The sequence below is a fragment of the Mus pahari genome, chromosome 8 (genome assembly GCF_900095145.1).
Source record: "Mus pahari chromosome 8, PAHARI_EIJ_v1.1, whole genome shotgun sequence".
Classification (NCBI taxonomy): domain Eukaryota; kingdom Metazoa; phylum Chordata; class Mammalia; order Rodentia; family Muridae; genus Mus; species Mus pahari.
The window spans coordinates 107672038-107690073 of NC_034597.1; positions in this window are offsets into that span (position 1 = coordinate 107672038).

An 18036-nucleotide genomic window follows, 5' to 3' on the forward strand; every position below is an offset into this window, starting at 1 on the left:
TGTTTTTAATAGCTGAGTAGTACTCCATTGTGTAAATGTACCACAGTTTCTGTATCCATTCCTCTATTGAGGGACATCTGGGTTCTTTCCAGCTTCTGAAAGGCTTTCATATCAGCTTTATTTATAAAAGCCTTCCCTTCTAAATGTGGCACTGCCATGAATACCAGATTGCAGCCATATAGGAAAAGAAGTTTCCCAGTTGATTTTGAATTAACCAAAGGGGATATTATTTCATTAAGTTTGATCTAATTATATAACCCTTTAAAAATAAAGTTTTCCCAGGCTTGTGGCAAAATAAGACATCAGACTATCTGAAGCACCAGGGGTTCACCTGAAGGATTCACATGTCAAAGAGGGCAAATAGCATCTGATATATACAGGTGACCACCTAGCAAGAGCCAGCAAGGAAGCCAGGACCTCCATCCCTCCCACCACCATCACAGAAGGGAGTCTATCGCCATAGGCCACTTGACTTCTCAGACATCTATAGCAAAATGTCAGAATTAGAGTCTCACAGAGCTTCCTCATAAGTAGAAAATTACTGTATCCTCACCTGACAGAGAGGGCAAAGGCACACCTTCAAACCTTTCTGAAGAGGACACTAAGTCCATTCATGAGAGCCCCACCCTTATGACCTAGTTACCACTTGAAAGGCCTTAACTCCTAATACTGTATATTATGGTTTGGATATGAAATGTTTTACCAACCCCACCCTACAGCTCATGAGTTTGAGTACTTGGTCCATACTGGGTAGTGATGCTATTTATGAAATATCAGGAAGTGGCATCTAATGGAAGAATTGGATTGTCGGGAGGAAGCCTTAAGGTTCCTAGCCTTGCTGCGTATTCTGTTCTCTGCTGGCCTCCTGATCTATCCAGTGTAAGTTCTCACTGCCGAGCCTACTCTTCTGTGAAAGACTTCTCCCCCCACAAACTATGAACCAAAATGAACCCTCACTCTCTCACACTGCTGTTGTGTGACTTTTTCCAAGAAGAGGTGAACAATGGCCTATTAACCTCAGATAAGGAGCTAACAATAGACCAAAGCAGTTACTTCACCAAAAGCCCCACCTCAGTACAGGTAACGAGTTATGAAATCTGTGTTCCTGGACTGACTTGTACAACTCTTGGGCAGCTTGACATGTAGGGAAATATATAACCTTGAGAAAAGGCCCTTGTGAATTTTTTAAGTTTCAAGACCTTCCTGAGACTAGTGAGTTGTGTCTATCCTGAACTTTGCCTCTTTTTTTATTTTTCTGGGTCTTAAGAACCTCCCTATCAGATAGAATGTTTTAATTCAGAGGAAAGTTCTACACAAACAATGCCCCTTTTCAGTATTTTATCAAAGCAAAAAGAAAGAAAGAAGCCCCTAATACACATCACCTCAGGTGGCAGGATTTCAACACAAGACTTTAGATGGGGGCATAACTTTCAGACCACAACACCTGTCTCATCCCAAATGAACTTGGAAACAAATTTTTCTCCAGAGCCTCTAGATAAAAGGCCAGCCCACCACATTTTGGTTTGAGCTTTTTCTTGTGAAATCCTAGGCAGAGAAAGCAAATAAGGTCACCCAAACTTCTGACCTACCCAGCACAATTTTCTAAATGTATATTACATTAGATTCCTGTGTTGTTAACAGTTTGTTGCACAGTGGTGCCCACCAAAAGACAGATACAACTGCAAGATGAAGCAATTAATTGTTCACCACAAAGATCCCCAAGTCAGGTTAGGCACTCTCATAGTAAGAATTTCAACACAGACTTCAACAAAAGTCTCTCACAGGGGAGGTTTGGATGAGTCAGGAGAGCTAAGCAGATAGAGAGAGCTATGGACACCTCAGGATGGGGGTAGGCTGAAAACTAGATGGATATTTGAGTGTCCAATGGGAGCCTACATACCACCTCTTTAACCCCATGTGTGGTGGAATTCAGTTAGGGGCAAAGAAATCTGCCGCAGAGACAAGAGGGAGAACTGTCATTGCTAGCACACCCAGGGAGCAGCTGCAAGCTGAGTTAGCTCAGGGGACACAGGGGAAGAAAAACACTGAGGAAAACTTGATAAAGTGGACAGAAGACAGGCAGGGCCCTGTGACCCCACAGGGAGCAAGGCACATTACACAAGGCTGACCTTCCTCACTAAGCTGCTTCCTTTACAGGCCAGCCCTGTGCTGGTCTTCTCAATCGCAATTTTATGCTTCCTTCAAGTATCAATGTAAATTCTACCTCTCCCGGAACTCCTGTTAGAACACCTTCCTGTGCTCATCTGAGCTCCAACTTCTGGTCACCTTGGCTTTCTAACTCCCGTGGACACTTTCTACTTGACTCCTGCCAAGGTCCATGACTTCACTGACTAAGAGATGCTCTCCATGTGGTTAGTTCATCAGTGACATTTCATCAAGCCACAGGCTACCCCACTTTTGAGGCCATTTTAATGACTAAACAATCCTCCTCACACTGGGTCAAAACCTACCACTCAGCAACAGTGTTTGTCCCAGGCAAGCAACTGTCTCTCTGAGACTCACTTGGTCCTTCACAAATGGGAATGTAAATACACCTTTCCCCAGATGACTGTGGGAAAGAATAAATAAAATCAGCCAAGTGAAATGTTGTACGTCTTACCTGACACAGTCAGGTCTTGATGAAGGGCTGCTGTTGCATCGTGGAAAGGGATATTGTAAAACTTCTGTCATGCTGCCTGGTGCCCATTGTTCCCTACTGAAGGACACCTATGAAATGCAGCAGCTGTGACAGCTGTGTAAAAGCCACACGAGTCGACATGGCCTTGCTTCTTCAGCCAGTGCCTTCCAACGACATACAGGCAGGTGTGCACCCCAGCGGAAATAGACTGCATGACTAATAGATATTATTGAATTGTTTTCTGAGCTGGGTAACGTTTTCACATTGCAGTCCATGTTCCAATGCCTTCCACCAGGGTTGATTCTTTTTACAGACAGTTGTATACATTAATAACATATGTAAATGCCGCACTGAATAGAGTTAGTTCCACAGCCGTGTTGAACTATACAGTAAATGAAAATTCATACTCTACCTTAATCTAGAAATGCAGATTCTAAGTGGTAGATTTTCCCCAGATATAAAGTCAGCATTTGCTACTGATCAGCCACACTTCTTTAACTTGATATGAGGTTTTATTTGAGCTTTTTATTCTATCAGTCATCTTGTTGGCCATGCTAGGATGTTGGGGTAGTTAGTTGGTTGGTTGGTTGGTTGGTTGGTTGGTTTCTTTCTTTCTTTCTTTCTTTCTTTCTTTCTTTCTTTCTTTCTTTCTTTCTTTCTTTGGCGGTTGGGGGGTTCATTTAGAAGTTTGACAAATGCTCACCACACTCCCCTCCCCCTTTGTCAATAATTTTGATCACTTATCTGATTTTTCCACTTGATATCAAGATGTTTATGAATAACAATTTCTTAACTTTATAATATCTCCATGACATATTTTAAATTTTGGGACAGTGATCAGACATTTAATACTGCAACCCTGTCACGTAGGTGACCCTACCCTGTTTTATACACACACACACACACACACACACACACACACACACATATACATATATATATATATATATATGTATATATATATATATATATATATCATCTGATATAAATGGTTTCTAAAATGTTCACCTTAATTATGCCCTCTGATATTGTATAGTATTGTCAGGTTTTATAATTATTATGACTAATTGTGGACCAATACCCACCTGGTGGATTTTACAATGAATTACCAGATCATTGCTCATAGTTTACAAATACTTATCTACAAAAAGGCTGCAAATGCCTTTCACTAAAGTGGTAGATGTTTAAGAAGAAAAATAGAAACCTACTATCTGCTGCGTTTCCTGCTTTCAAAGAAAAAAATTCCAAAGTTCTAGAAACAGCTACTCGCGGGGCCATCCCGATAAGAAGGGGTCAGTTTCCTGATGAGGAGGGAGTATGGGGCAGGATGAAATACGGATTGCATTAAGCAGACATCTGCAGTCTTAGGAGAAGAGAGATGTGATAAAGGGAGCATTAGTAAGGATGGACTGGATGGAAGATTACCTGCGGAGAACTCCCGTGGGTACCACATTTCGTCTTTTGAACAAGCTTCTGACTGACTTTTTCCTGGACAGTCTTTTTGGAGATGTCTACAGTGCCATGAACCATCATTAAGAGGGATGCGTTCCTGCTGAGGCAGTCTCTTCACCAGGAGCAAAGTCCGTTTAGGCTCCAGTGTAAAGACACCACCACCCCTGGGCAGTGCTCATGCAGTTTTCTGCCCGTCCTAGAGTATCTGGATTCCCAAGCTCAGGCTTCCTGTCCTTTCTACAGTCTCAGAGTGACAAGGTGCTGTCTTGTCCCCTTTACACCCTATAGAAACCCGGGTCTGTGCAGCACAGCAATGGTACCGCTCCGGCATCTCCTCTCACACAGAACAGTACACCGTTCTCAGTCACAGGCATACAGGTGTCTTTATGTCCTGGTATGCCTGACACCGAAGCAGGTTGTCCACAGCGTCCAATGGGTAAAATCTCAGACCTTTGGATGCTTTTTGTTTTTAAGACAAAGTGTCCCAAACTCATAGTGTAGATCAGGCTGAACTCAGACTTGGTATCCTCCTGCCTCTGCTTCCCAAGTGCTGGACTTAGTTTGTCCCACCATGCGTAGTCTACTCTGTGTGTGTGTGTGTGTGTGTGTGTGTGTGTGTGTGTGTGTGTCTGTGTCTGTGTGTGTATGTGAATGAGTCTGTGTGTGTGTGTGTGTGTGTATGTGGTGTGTGTGTATGTGTGGTGTGTTACATGCACATGCATATGAGAATATACACGACTATAGGTACATATGGTGACCAACGTGAGATGTGTGGTGTCTTCCTCCATCACTCTGCTTTGACTCGAGATGATCTCTCTCTCATTAAACGAGGAGCTCACTCTTCTGTCTAGGCTGGCTAGCCATTGAGCTCTTGGAATACACTGGTCTCCACCTCCCGCTCCAACCACCAATGCTGAGGTGACAAGCATGTACGACCATACTTAGCTTTTTACATAGGTGCCAGGGATTCAAACTCAAGCCCCCATGCTTGTAAAGCAATCACTCTTACCCGCTGAGCCACTGCCCTGGCCTCTCCATTCATGCCCCGATGCTCTAGTGTTACTCATTCCAACAGATAAACCAATGCCTCGAAGTAGCAAGACTCTATTTAATGCTGTTTTCCTTTATTATCCAGTAAATAATGCGTCTGGTGGATTTCTAAAGGCTAGAGATAAACAGACACATCATTAGGCACCTTAGTAAAGAATTAAAGTCTCATAATAAAACAAACCCCAGACAGAAAAGACAGAGGTAGTCAAGTCAGTTAACAGGATGGAGAGGGGACAGCCAAGGTGAGTTCGAAAGAGCCTTGGGGACCACGGAAGGTAAGAGCCTTGGAGTCCATGGAAGGTGGCTGTGTGTCTTCTCTATCGGTGTTCAAATTAATTCTCAAAATCCTCATCTCCTCCTCCCTTCTGGGCATGTCTACACAGCTCTTTCTTGATGGGGTGCTTGGTGGCTCCCTTGATTTGAATGACAGCTAGCCCATGGTTCTAACGTGTGATTGACAGAAGCATTTGTTCATCCGAGCACGCAGAAGGAAAGTTTTAAAGACCACCTTTAAAACTCTCAGGGCCAAGTCCAGAGGCCAAATTCCCAGTGCCTGGTATCAGGGAGAAAACTGAAACTCCAGATACCAGATGATGGAACAGGCACTTTCTAGTTCAAGGGTAATTCCAGCATATAGATGCTCAGCCCTGACTGGAGAAATGAAAAGTAGCTTCCAGGAGTCTATAAGGAGCTTTGGCTGCTTCCTAAAGAGACTTACTGACACTCACCAATCAGTGACTTCCTGAAAGGAAAACAGGAAATTAAGCCAAGCCATTAGATCATTTGATCAATTCCTTGCTTCTAGACAAAACTCCAAGCTAAAGGAAAATTCACTTCATCAACCTAATCAGTTGGATTTCTGATGGAGTCCAACTAATTTAATTAATCTATTAATTTAAAGAAATTGGGGTGCTGTAGGTTACAAGTCTATATGGTTACCTACTCAAACCCTCACCAGGTCTCCAGAATGTGCCTCTTTCTCTTACCTTCCTATCATCTCCTGTTTCCTGCCCAGAGAATGGATACAGCTATGCGCTATGTTCTAGCAGGTCTTAGTGTCCTAACATTATGTATACCATTGTAGCTCTCCGACACGATTGTCTAAAGATGGGCGCACTCTTTCTAGCAAGCAGGAGGGTGACCCCCAAATTTCACTAAAAGAGAATCTTTCAAGAAGGTTCTATAGAACCTGAGTCAGGAAATGGAGTATGTCATGATTCCATCTGATCCAGACGAGAGTGCATTTCACCCAGCCTATCGTTGTATAGATGAGGTCTACTTCTCTTTCATTCAGCAATGCTCCCGTGGCTTTATCTCTAGGGTCTATGTTCTAGGTAAGTATTTTTTCACAGGTAATCCATTGGTTCACTTGTGAGCCATCATCACCCACGGGTGCCATGCCATTAGTAATGATGCCATTTCGTAATTGACGAAATTATGTTGGAGAACTACAATGACTTTATCACAGTTGTATAATCGTGTGTGATTAAGACTCACTAGAACATAGCGCATAGCTGTATTGATTCTCTGAGACAGGAGCTGCTAGGAAGGTAAGAGAAAGAGGCCCATTTTGGAGACCTGGTCCAGATGCAGGTTTGAGCAGGTATCCGGCAGACCCAGGCAACCTTATTATGGCCCAGACACAATTAGCTGTGGAGCACAATTGGTATAGATCCAAGGCTCTGGAGAATCTGTTCAAAAGTTGACCTAAGAGAAACCAAGGGTTTCTTTAAATGGCTAGACACAGCATTTATGTTTTGGAATTTGGAGAATGTGTTGCTTCTAGTTTCCAAAAGTTCTGAAAAGGGAGAGTAGTGGGGATTTCAATGGCACATGGATTCCAGAATCCCACTGCATCCTGGGCACAGTGAGTGCGAAGTCAGACTGCCACCTACTGACACTGCAGGACGTGGCTGAGCCTTATGCTGGGTGCTTAGGTAAAAGGATATTGCTGGTAACAGATGGTTCCTTGGACCTCTGTGTGGCTTAGGAAAAAACAGGGGCTATGAAGTAATTCACGGGAAAGTGGATTTTATGTTTATTGTAGAGGAGAAACAGCCTAAAAGTATCTGCTGATACAGCCCAAATAGAAGAGGAAGTTTGTCATGCTGAGCTTGAATGGGACACATATGGCATCTTACTCAACAGCTCTTCACATCTTCAGTATAAGATGTGAGGCAGTCAGCTTATTCTACTTAACTAACAACGTCTGGGAGCCAAAAACTCCATCTGACTTACATCCCCACCAGCTCCCAGACCTGACGTCTTTCCCATTGTACAACAAAGGTTTCCTTGTCACTTAAGCTTATAATTTGATTATTAACAAAATTAAAACCCAAATCAGTGGTTCTCAAAGAAAACCAAGTTTACCATGGATTTAAACACTGCTGACCGCTGTGTTACTTCTGGCAATATAGTTAACTTGCTATTTCATTTCTTTGCCTTTAATGAAGACAGCCTGAGTGACTTTCTTGGGCTGACTTCTAAAGGATGAAATGATATGGTGTATGTATCATGCTCTGCACACAGCACACCTCAAGAAATAGAAATTTGGTGGGTGTTTTGGTTTTGGTTTGAAGTCTTGTTTTGCTTTGAGATGGGGCCTTGCTATGGAGCCCAGGCTGGCCTTGAATTTGTGATCCTCTTACCTTAGCATCCCAAATGCTGGGAATGTAGGTGTGCATACCCCTAAACCCAGCTTCAGAGAAATTTTACAAAAAATAAAGCAGCTCCAAGGACACAATTGTCACCTCTGTGGATGCCCAGATGCATAGATTTCTAACTCTGCTCTCACAGGATTCTTAAGAGGTTCTCAGAAGACTCAACCACTTGCCTCCACTTGACTTGTGAGCTCAGTCCAGAGACCTGGACAGTGCAGTGTGGGGAGGCAGCTGAAGGCGCCTCTCACTCTTACCATTGTCAGAGTAGAATGGCAGGAAGACAGCCACTGTGGAATCCCACCTCTCTAGCTAGAAGGCAGAAACACCAGGGAAGAGGACTGACCGTTAATCAGAAGGGAGACAGGGAGGGAAGTGAGACAGGAAGTGCCAACACCAACATGTCCTTACTGCGTCAGCTTGGGTCTATCCACAACCCATAATATAAAAAGCCTAAGACAGACAAAGAAACAAAACCAGGAAAGAAGAGACAGCACAGCAGAGAAGGCGAGCCAAAAATAACCCTGTTTCCTTCCTGGCCAGAGGAGCTAGCTCCTCTTCTACCTGACTCCCAAATTTTTGCTGAAATTCTGGGAATCCTTGAAAGAAATGCTCTCCTACAGATGGTCAGAAAGGCAGACACCAAAACAGCAGAGGAGGGAGATGCCCAGATGGGCAGGAGGGTAGATGCCAGAACAGCCGGGTGGGGGTGGGGAGAGCTGTGAGGGAAACTGGAACTAATGGGTAGGAGTGTCTCTCAGTTGGTTCCTGTCTTCTGGAAGGAGAAGACTCAGCAAGAAGGCACAGGTGGCTTGAGCAAAAGATTTGAGTAGGCTACCCCAAAGGTACCCTCAGTGGGTTCTGCAGTCAGTATGGATCTTGAAGTTTTTTGAGTGTTTATAAGGTGGGGACACAGATACTGGGTAAAGAGATCCTCTCCCAGTTCACAGTAGCTGGATCTCTCCCTTTTAGGGTATTTCCTCCCCCATGCTCAAAAAAAGTCCACAAAGCGGTGGAGCCCAAAAGGGCAATACAAATGATATTGCAATACAGTGCTTTTGAGGATGCAAACCCTTCTCTGGTGCTCATGTAGGGAACGGTCTTGGCTCCTTGGTTCTCGCTACAGCAGGGAACAATGTATCTACAGCCTCCATAGAGCCATAAAGCAACTTCTCTGGCCAGCAGGACAACAGTTACTAAGTAATGACTACAGCTTTCTTGGTTACATAGTTGCTTGCTGTTTTTTAAGGCTGTCCAAGGCTGTCTGCTACTTAAGATATCCTGCTATTTCATAAATTGGGACCTTATAGGCATTGGGACCAGGGGATGTGGCAGACCAGCAGGCTGCACAAGCAGGAAACAGAACTTTGGCTGCCTGGGGGACCCCTTACTTCCAGCTCTACAACTCCTGTTTCACTCCAAGCAAAAGTAAAAGTGGGGTGGTTGTGGCCCTTACAACTCTTTACCTCTGTCTTATTAGAAGAAGGAAAACAAAAATTTGAGCATGCACCTCGAGCAGCAGACAACAGGGCAGCTGTCCCCAAGGTGCAGCCATGAGCTTCTGTGGAAACATGACTTTCCTTTGAATTGGTTAATGAGTGACTCTTGCAAACAAGTATTCCTTTTTGAAAGGGTTAAATTTTTTATTTTGCAAATGAAGCCCTCAAAGTTTGGTCAAGTACTTTCTATCCCCAAAGAATCTTTTATGCTCAACGCTGTTTTAATCATTAGACATAACTATGTAAAGATAGGAAGATGGTGTATACCACTAAGCCCTGAACTTGAGAAGATGAGGCAGAAGGACTGATGCGAATTTGGGGCTGGGCTATGTAGTAAATTCTAGGCTAACCTTGACTAAGAGTCAAAAAAGAAAAGCAGGCTGAGGAGACAGTGCAGTGGTGCAAGTATTTGCCAGGCAAGCAAGAGTTAAAATCTCTATGGGAATCCAGGCCAGCATTTTGACTCAACTAAAATTCTAGCTTTTGGGAGTAGAGATGGGGAAAAGCTAGCTATTAAGGTTGGCCATATTAGTGAGCTCTGGGTTTGACTGAAGTACTGCCTCAAGGAATAAAGTGGAAGAGCTATTGAAAAGAATCCCAACATCAACCTCTGGCTTTCACAGCATGCACACATACATGTGAACATGCATCTACACATGCACATATACAATATACTCATACACATGAGAAGAATGGGGAAAAAAGGAAAGGAAGGGAGGGAGGGAGAGATGGAAAGAAAGAAAGAAGTCACAATTCAGTCCTGAGTTCAAAATTCATGCAAGAAAAATGGATGCAGGAACCATCTGAGAACTTGTCTACATATCTATATGTCCATATATAAAGCAGGAGAAGTATGGTCTCAGAATATGCTACAGACATTGTCACATAACAAAAACCTCCACGCCCAATGTCATCCTATAAGCTGACAGCGCGTAGACTCTGATACTGAAGAGAGTTATCGTTTTAATGACCTGGCAGTGGGTTTGTGCTCATCCGCTCAGTGCTGAGTCCACACCCCAGGCACTTACTTAGACAACAATGCACTTACTAAAGTATACAACACAGGACCACCCAGTCCAGCTGTTGAGAGAATAAATAAATAAATAAATAAATAAATAAATAAATAAATAAATACAAATAAATAAATCAGAGCCATCTCCTGTGACAAACCCAGACCCCGAGCAAAATTCTTCTACATCCATTTCATCTCCAAAGAAAAGAGTAGCTAACACTGCTTGGGAAAGTTGAGACTTCACAGCAAAGGGACATGATGTTGAATCTCAAAGAATGAGAACTTTCTAAGAAGAAAAGAGAGGAACATCCCCCAAAAGATGGTTGGCTTCCCCTGTAGCAACTGCAACAGTGTGAGAAGCAGAGAGGTTGACAACTATGTCAGGTCCAAGTTTACAGTCCATTTAAGCAAGCTGTAGGAGATAGGGATTAGGGAAACTGAGACCATGCCCTTCTATGAAGCCAGCATAGTATCTTGCAAGAAGGGCATGTTTTGAAAGGTTCTCTGTATTGAAGTCCATGGTAAAAGATGATTCCAGGAGCCTAATTGACACAGGTGTAGGCCCAGAGGAACTGCTTACACGCTCTCCTGATTCCTCAGTGCTGAATTAAGGTGACAAGAAGACAGAACAGAGGTAGAGGGCAGGCATGGGGATATCCTTGATAAACACCCTTGACATTGTCCAGGAGGATAACAGAAACATGGTGGGAAAGGAGAAAAGAAGGATTCTAATTGGGCCTTAACTCAGGGATTCTGTCTCCTGGATTTTTGCTTGTTTTCAAATATACCTGGGGAGCTTCTCTGGTGGGCACTGGGGATGTGGAAATAAATTCAGCCATAGCATTGAGGAGCTCACTTGGTCTAATGGAGAACTGAAACTCAACAAAGATTCCTCATACCTCATCGGTCATGCCATGCTGCTGAGTTCATTAGCACAGTTTCTCTGAAGGCTGCCCCTTCAAGTTACCCCATGGCAAGCAAGACTAAACAAAATAAAAAAACCAAACAAACAGAGCCTGTATGCATCTTTAACAGCTAAGAAGATGAATTCTTGGAGGAGCAGAGCAGAGAGGTCTCAGGGGCCTCAAAGAAGAGTATCTACACTCATTCCATAGAGCCCTGCTCAGAAGCCCTGCTGTGAGTCTGGTGTGAGGAGCTGTTCTCACTATACAGTACAAAAGGCATAGGGGAACATTGTGAGGGAGAGTTAGAAGTGATCTATTGGAGAATCAAAGTAGACAAGACCCAAGGCTCTCTGGGTGGCCTGGACAAGTGGCTGGACTCAGCAAGCAGGGCTACTTGACACTCAGCTTCTTGTGAACCTTCTAGGAAGAGGAAACAAAACTCACTATAGGCCTCAAAGTCTTTAGATGCTAGGCAGATAAAAGTACCAGACTTTTGGCCACAGCTCATAGACAATGCATTTGGCTTCTCCACAAGTCCATGCTCCCACTGGCAAGCTTGGGGAAAGCAGCCTCCATCAGAGCATAACTGTTTCTGTAGCCAGGAAGGTGGGCTCCTGTGCAATTGCTCAGGTATCTTTATCACTGCAGAATTTAAGAATATGGGACAGCCATATCATGATCACCTCCTTCCACAAACAAGATGTTTTGTTTTGTTTTGTTTTGGATGTTGAAATTAACTGGGGAAGAAAGCTGAGCAGCCACCAGCAATGTAAAGGACCCTGGCACAACTGTGTGCAGCTGGAGGTTGCCAGCACATTCCTCTCTCAACTCTAGCCCTGTTGAGCATACTCTTTGTGAACAGAGTGGGGGAAGCAGAGATAATAGCAGCCATCACCGCAGAACACAGCTACCATGAATGCTGTCAAGAAAAATATGTGCCTTTGATCCCAAGCACTGCAAGAATAAATAGAAAAGAAAACCACACGTGTGCGCAGAACGAGCCTTCTGTACGGAAGCAGTACACACAGTTTATATCCACAGACTCATGGTTGCCTTCTCTGTGCTACCTAAACCCTAAGACCCACAGTCAATGTCAAACCCAAACAGGAACAGACTGGTTTGGATGGAAATGTCTGTCTCAGGCAGATTCACATAATCTGTCTGCACAATGCCCGACCCTTTTACTGGACAACTTTGCAAACACAAAGACATCTCTCTTGACATGCAATGTCAAATAATCGAAGGAAACATGCTTATCCACTAAGTTCACACCTGCGTTGCTTAGCTCCACCCAACAACGTCTTAGCAACAGTACTCAGTCGTAGTTATTACCACTATTTGGACCACCAGAACTGGGTCATGTTACTTTCTTTTTAAAAACAAGGAAAAGGAGACCCTAGAGGCCTCTAAAACTCTGCATGTTCTTGCTTACCTACTGGAACTAGATAATCCTGTTGCTAAAGACATCACACATCTTGGTTGCGTGATACAGAGAAATCAAACTGGAGCAGCGGTAGAAGCTTCTTCTCCGCCAACTAGCTTGCATAGTGTGGGGAGGTGCAGTGCGGGCTGCTGGGGGAGAAAAGCATCAGTCCTGCTACCTGAAGATGAACCCTTCAAACTACAGTACCAACCTACCAGGAAAAACGGGACATACACGGCCGCTTTGGAGGTAACCGTTTCATAGGAGGAAACCTATACTTCGTACTACGGACCTAATCAGAACTCCATGGTGGGGGGAGCTATAGGCCCTAGGAAGGAACTTAATGCTATTGTTTAGCTAAATTGGCATTTTGTTAAACCGTCCGCTAAATATGTAAATTTATAAGCATAAACAAATGCTACTGGATCCTTAATCAAAGAAGTCTCTTTACAAGTAAACTGTGGCAAATGCAGAGGTTCGTGAATGCATGTGATACTAAGAACAATGGTGCCTGAGTGTTCAGCCTTAAACAAAGCCTTTATGTCAACCTTTCTATGGCCTCTGGAGAGAACGCTGTGGGTGAGGGGGATGGGAAAAGTTACAGCTGTAAAGGATAGAGAGAATGGTCACTAAATACCATCTTCTGGGCAACACACACCCGGAATCAAAAAAAACGTTTAAGGACTACAGCTGCATCCCCTGGATATGCATAAGAATGGGTTCATCCATAGCCATGTGTGGATGGAAGAAGGTCTCCGAGTATCCTACCCCTCACTGCTCAGAAAAAGGGAAATCATGCCTTCAGCTTTGTACTTGAGGCGACCATACCAGGTTCAAATGGATACTCCTAATCCAATGGTTACACAGATGGTCCTGGCTAACCTAAATGTGTCCCATAACCCAATCAAAAGTCATAAGCCTGTGAATGAAGCAGGTTGAGGTAGGGGTATAATAGAAACAGGGGATGGTAGGAAAATAGAATAATCAGAATAAATACAGCACACACATGAGTAGGGTTGTCAAAGGACTGATTCATTTAATAATCAAAAAACAAAAACAAAACAAAACAAAAAAACCCTTCCAGCATGATTTTACAAAGTTGAGTTGCCTTGGTTCAAGCTGCTGTAACAGTCTCACAGGCTAGGTGATTTGTAAATCTGGGACATTCCATTCTCAGATCTGAAGTTCAAATCCAGGATCAGGGTCCCAGCATGGAAAAGTTCATGTGCAATTCCTTGTCCATTTATAGACATCTGACCTGCTGTATCCTCAGAAAATGGTTGCTGGCCTCTGCTTATAATTAACCCCAACCAGGATGGAATCCCCATCCCCTAATTACTTCTCAAAGACTCTTCCCTTATTCCAACATAAACATTTTGAGGAGAAACAAATAGATGTGTACGGTGCATGTAATGATTGAAAAAACAAATGCACACAATCGCTGGCTAGGCACCGGCCAGTGGTCTTGGTCTGTTCCAAGCCTCTCACCAATGTTGGCTCTGCCTCTCCAGAGCTCCAAGAAACTCTTGGTCCCCTCAGACAGCTGTAGGTAGCTCTTGCCAGCCCGCACTCCCCTTGCTACCTTTCCCCTGAAGCTCAGTTCTTACCCAATCTTCCCATCCCAAAGCCTGACCAAATTCTGCCTTGGCTAGGTTCTTTCCCTCTGGCCTACCTGAATTACCTCAGAATGGAAAACACCAGACAATCTTAGTTGACAATCAACAGATAACAGACTCACTGGGTGCAGAATCTATCATGCTAAATTCATCAACCATTCTATGTTAGAAATCTTCCAGTGGTAGATACTGGTGGATTTCAACACCACATCTCACAGTCCCTGGCCTACATCTTGTCTGCTTCGCTCCCACCTCTCTGTCATTTCTCCTCGTTCCCTCTTCCTCTCTTGGACCCAAAAGGCCTGCCTTCTCCTTGCCCAGTGATTGGCTTTTTGTCATCTTTATTATCCAATCAATCAATTAGTGAAAAATTCCACTACATGTGTGTGCTGGGTTTTGTGTCCTTCCATAAGCATATATAATCACTGTCAAAGTTATGCTTATTTTTAGGTCTATAAGATAATTCTTAGAGAAACCAAAACCTTCTAAGTATTATAACTTTAAGTATATTCATATAAGTTTCTAACATCCAAACCATTAGCTTTGTAGCTCCTTTCTGCATGATGGACAATATTATGCTGATTACCAACTCTAAATTAGCATTCACATTCCTCTTCTAAGAGGAATCTGCTCACAGGTGAAGTTAATTTCTTTAATAGCCCAATTGGCAGATTATGCTCCACATAGTCACTGAATTTCAGTGTTTGGAAGCCAACCTGCCTGTATTTCCTCAACCTTGTCAATGTCTCCCAGGTCAACACAGAGAGCAATGAGCACTGTGGTATGGGAACATGCAGTCTCATGACCACAGAGTAGACACACGGAACAGAACATTATTTAACATCTTAGTGAGCATTTGAAGACCATAGTGAATTAATGATTGATGTGGAAGGGCCCCACTCACTATAAATGGTGCCACACCTGGGCAGGTGGCCTTAGGATGTATTATAAAAGCAGACTGAACAAGCCATTGTGAACAAGCCAGTAAGCAGCATTCCTCCATTGTCTCTGCTTCAGTTCCTGCCTCCAGGTTCCTGCTTTGATTTCCTGTACTAGCATCTCTTTGTTATGGTCTGAAGCTGTAGGAAAATGATCCTACAGCTCTCTTTTCTAATGATGTCTTCCTGTCATTATTCAGAATATTCTTCCTGTTGAATACTGTGTGAGGGGTGTCCTACTAGGATTCACTGTAGCCATCAAATGGCTGGAATGGAATTTTCTACTTGCCCATGGCTATCACTGCAATGACACCCTTAGACTGTCATTTCTGTCTGGTGAAATGACACACATTCTTCATCTCAGGCCAGACACACTGTGTGGTCATTGTCTTGGGGAAGACACACCCTCTCAGATTCTATAGTCTGATGTATAGAAGGAATATCTCTAAAAGAGTGGGCAAGGTGTATGGTAATAGCAAGGATATTAGAGCTTGTATCACCCAGATATCCAGGTAGCTTTTGGTCATAGCATTTATTCCAACAATAGAAAGCAGAGTAAGACTGAAGTCTCCACCTGGAATCCATGTGAGGAACGGATCTTATTAAATTCCATCCTTTTAGGAGACTACAGCCTCAGATGACTCCTTCAAATGCAACCTATAACTGACCTAAGCAAAAATTCAGACATCTGAATTTCTGTTCCACAGAGAGTGTGCTATGATGTTACTCATTGTAAGCTCATATGTTTTCATCATTCGTTAACTTGCAATAGAGATCCAACACATTGGCCTTTTGAACTTTGGCAGCTGGCTCCCTTGCCCAGCTCAGACTTCCAGCTGGGTCTGGTTGATAAGGGAACTTGTGAAGAGAGAGAGGAGATAGGAGGGTTACAATGCAGAGTAAGGCAAGGATATTATTGGCTCAGTGGTTTCCTCATGTATCACTGGGAACTGGCCATGAAAATCTTAGCTTAGCCATGAATCACTGTGGGCTGACCATGAAGATTTGAGCTTCCTCACAAGTCACTCTGTGCTGGCAATGAAGATCTCAGTTCCTGTTTTGTGACTCCCCATTCATCACAGCTACTAGCCCCAGATCTCAGGATCCCTTGTCTTGGATATCTGGGTGATACAAGCTCCAATATCCTTGTTATTACCATACACCTTGCCCACTCTTTTAGAGATATTCCTTCTATATAACAGACTATAGAATCTGAGAGGGCGTGTCTTCCCCAAAACAATGACCACGCAGTGTGAACAGGAAGAGTGGTGTCTGGCCTGAGATGAAGAATGTGTGTCATTTCACCAGACAGAAATGACAGTCTAAGGGTGTCCTTGCAGTGATAGCCATGGGCAAGTAGGAAATTCCATTCCAGCCACTTGATGGCTACAGTGAATCCTAATAGGACACCCCTCACACAGTATTCAACATGAAGAATAATCCGAATAATGACAGGAAGACATGATTAGAAAAGTGGATCCCAGCTCGCACCCTAAGTGCATGAGAAATATTGTTTTCTAAATTTTCTTCAATTCCATTTCTGTTTTCAACAAATTCTGTGAATGACAAAACTTCCTAATCGATTTGAGATTTCTACTCTCCTGCTGTTCTCTAGGAGGTAATGAGCCATTTGGAATTTGATTTAAATCTTGATTACTCTTTCAAAATCACCCAGCTACATTCAAAAATGTCTTATTTCTTCAGAGCACACTGATCGGTCTTTGTACCATTTCAGCATAGATTAGACCAGGATTCAGGGTGGCCATGCACAGGTTCTACTAAGCAACTGATTGGACAGCATGTGACTGCAGGAGCCCCCACCAAAACAAACGCTTCAAGAGAGCGACCATTTGTAAAGACTGCAGTCCACTAATTGTTTGTAAGCAAACAGAGCCATTAGTTATGAGTTTAATCTCTTCAGGGCAGAAGCTCAGTACAATTTCTACTTGGAAAACTTCTATAGGGACTTGATAAAAATTGAGTTTGGCTCGCTACTTGTATGTAAAATGTGATTTGTTAGTAACAGACTAATTCAGTCTGCTGACTGACTTACCTCAACCTTCTACCCAGTCAGTGCCCATCAATGATACTTAACAATAGCTATGACAAGTTGGTGGCAAAATATATAAACAAGAAAGATAAAAGACCAGAAGCATAATCTATGATCCGACTTTAGCCTGGGAGGCAAGGAAGCTGACTGCAGAGCTTCACCTCTCCCTCTGCTCTTCCAAATCTGACCTCTAGCCCTATGGCTGGCTCTGTGTCAGACCGCCCACTGCAGCCTCCCCTTCCCCTGTTTCCAGTAAATCACAAAGATCTTCCTTTACTAACTCACCCCCTCACTCATTGCTTTATCTCAGTCCCCAGTTACAGGAGACATTCTCTAGGGACCTGCAGACCATTCCAGCCAGAGAAGTAGATAGGCTAACTACGTAGCTCCATCTCTCCTTCCTTTCCTTCAAGTCCAATCCCCCATTTTCATGCCCAGTTCTGTGGCAGACCTTCTGCTCTGCCTTCTCCACATTGTCTAACCCCATTTCCAGTGACTAAGCAGACCTAGAGGAACAACCTGCTTTCTCCTCCCCTGTGGACCCCCTCAGTCACCTCCCTCTTAGACCATAACCATTCCTAAGTGCCAGGTCCCAATACTTAGAAACACATTTTACCTGTAACCCCCTTAGGGGCCATACCTACAAGGAATCCAGAAGAATTTCCTACCAGGAAACACAGCCATCACACTTTCCCAAGAACCAGAAAGGGCAACAGAAACCAAGAAACAAACCGCAAACCCAACAAAGACAAGACCAGAGATCAGCACCTAGAACTATAATAGTGCCATACCCAGA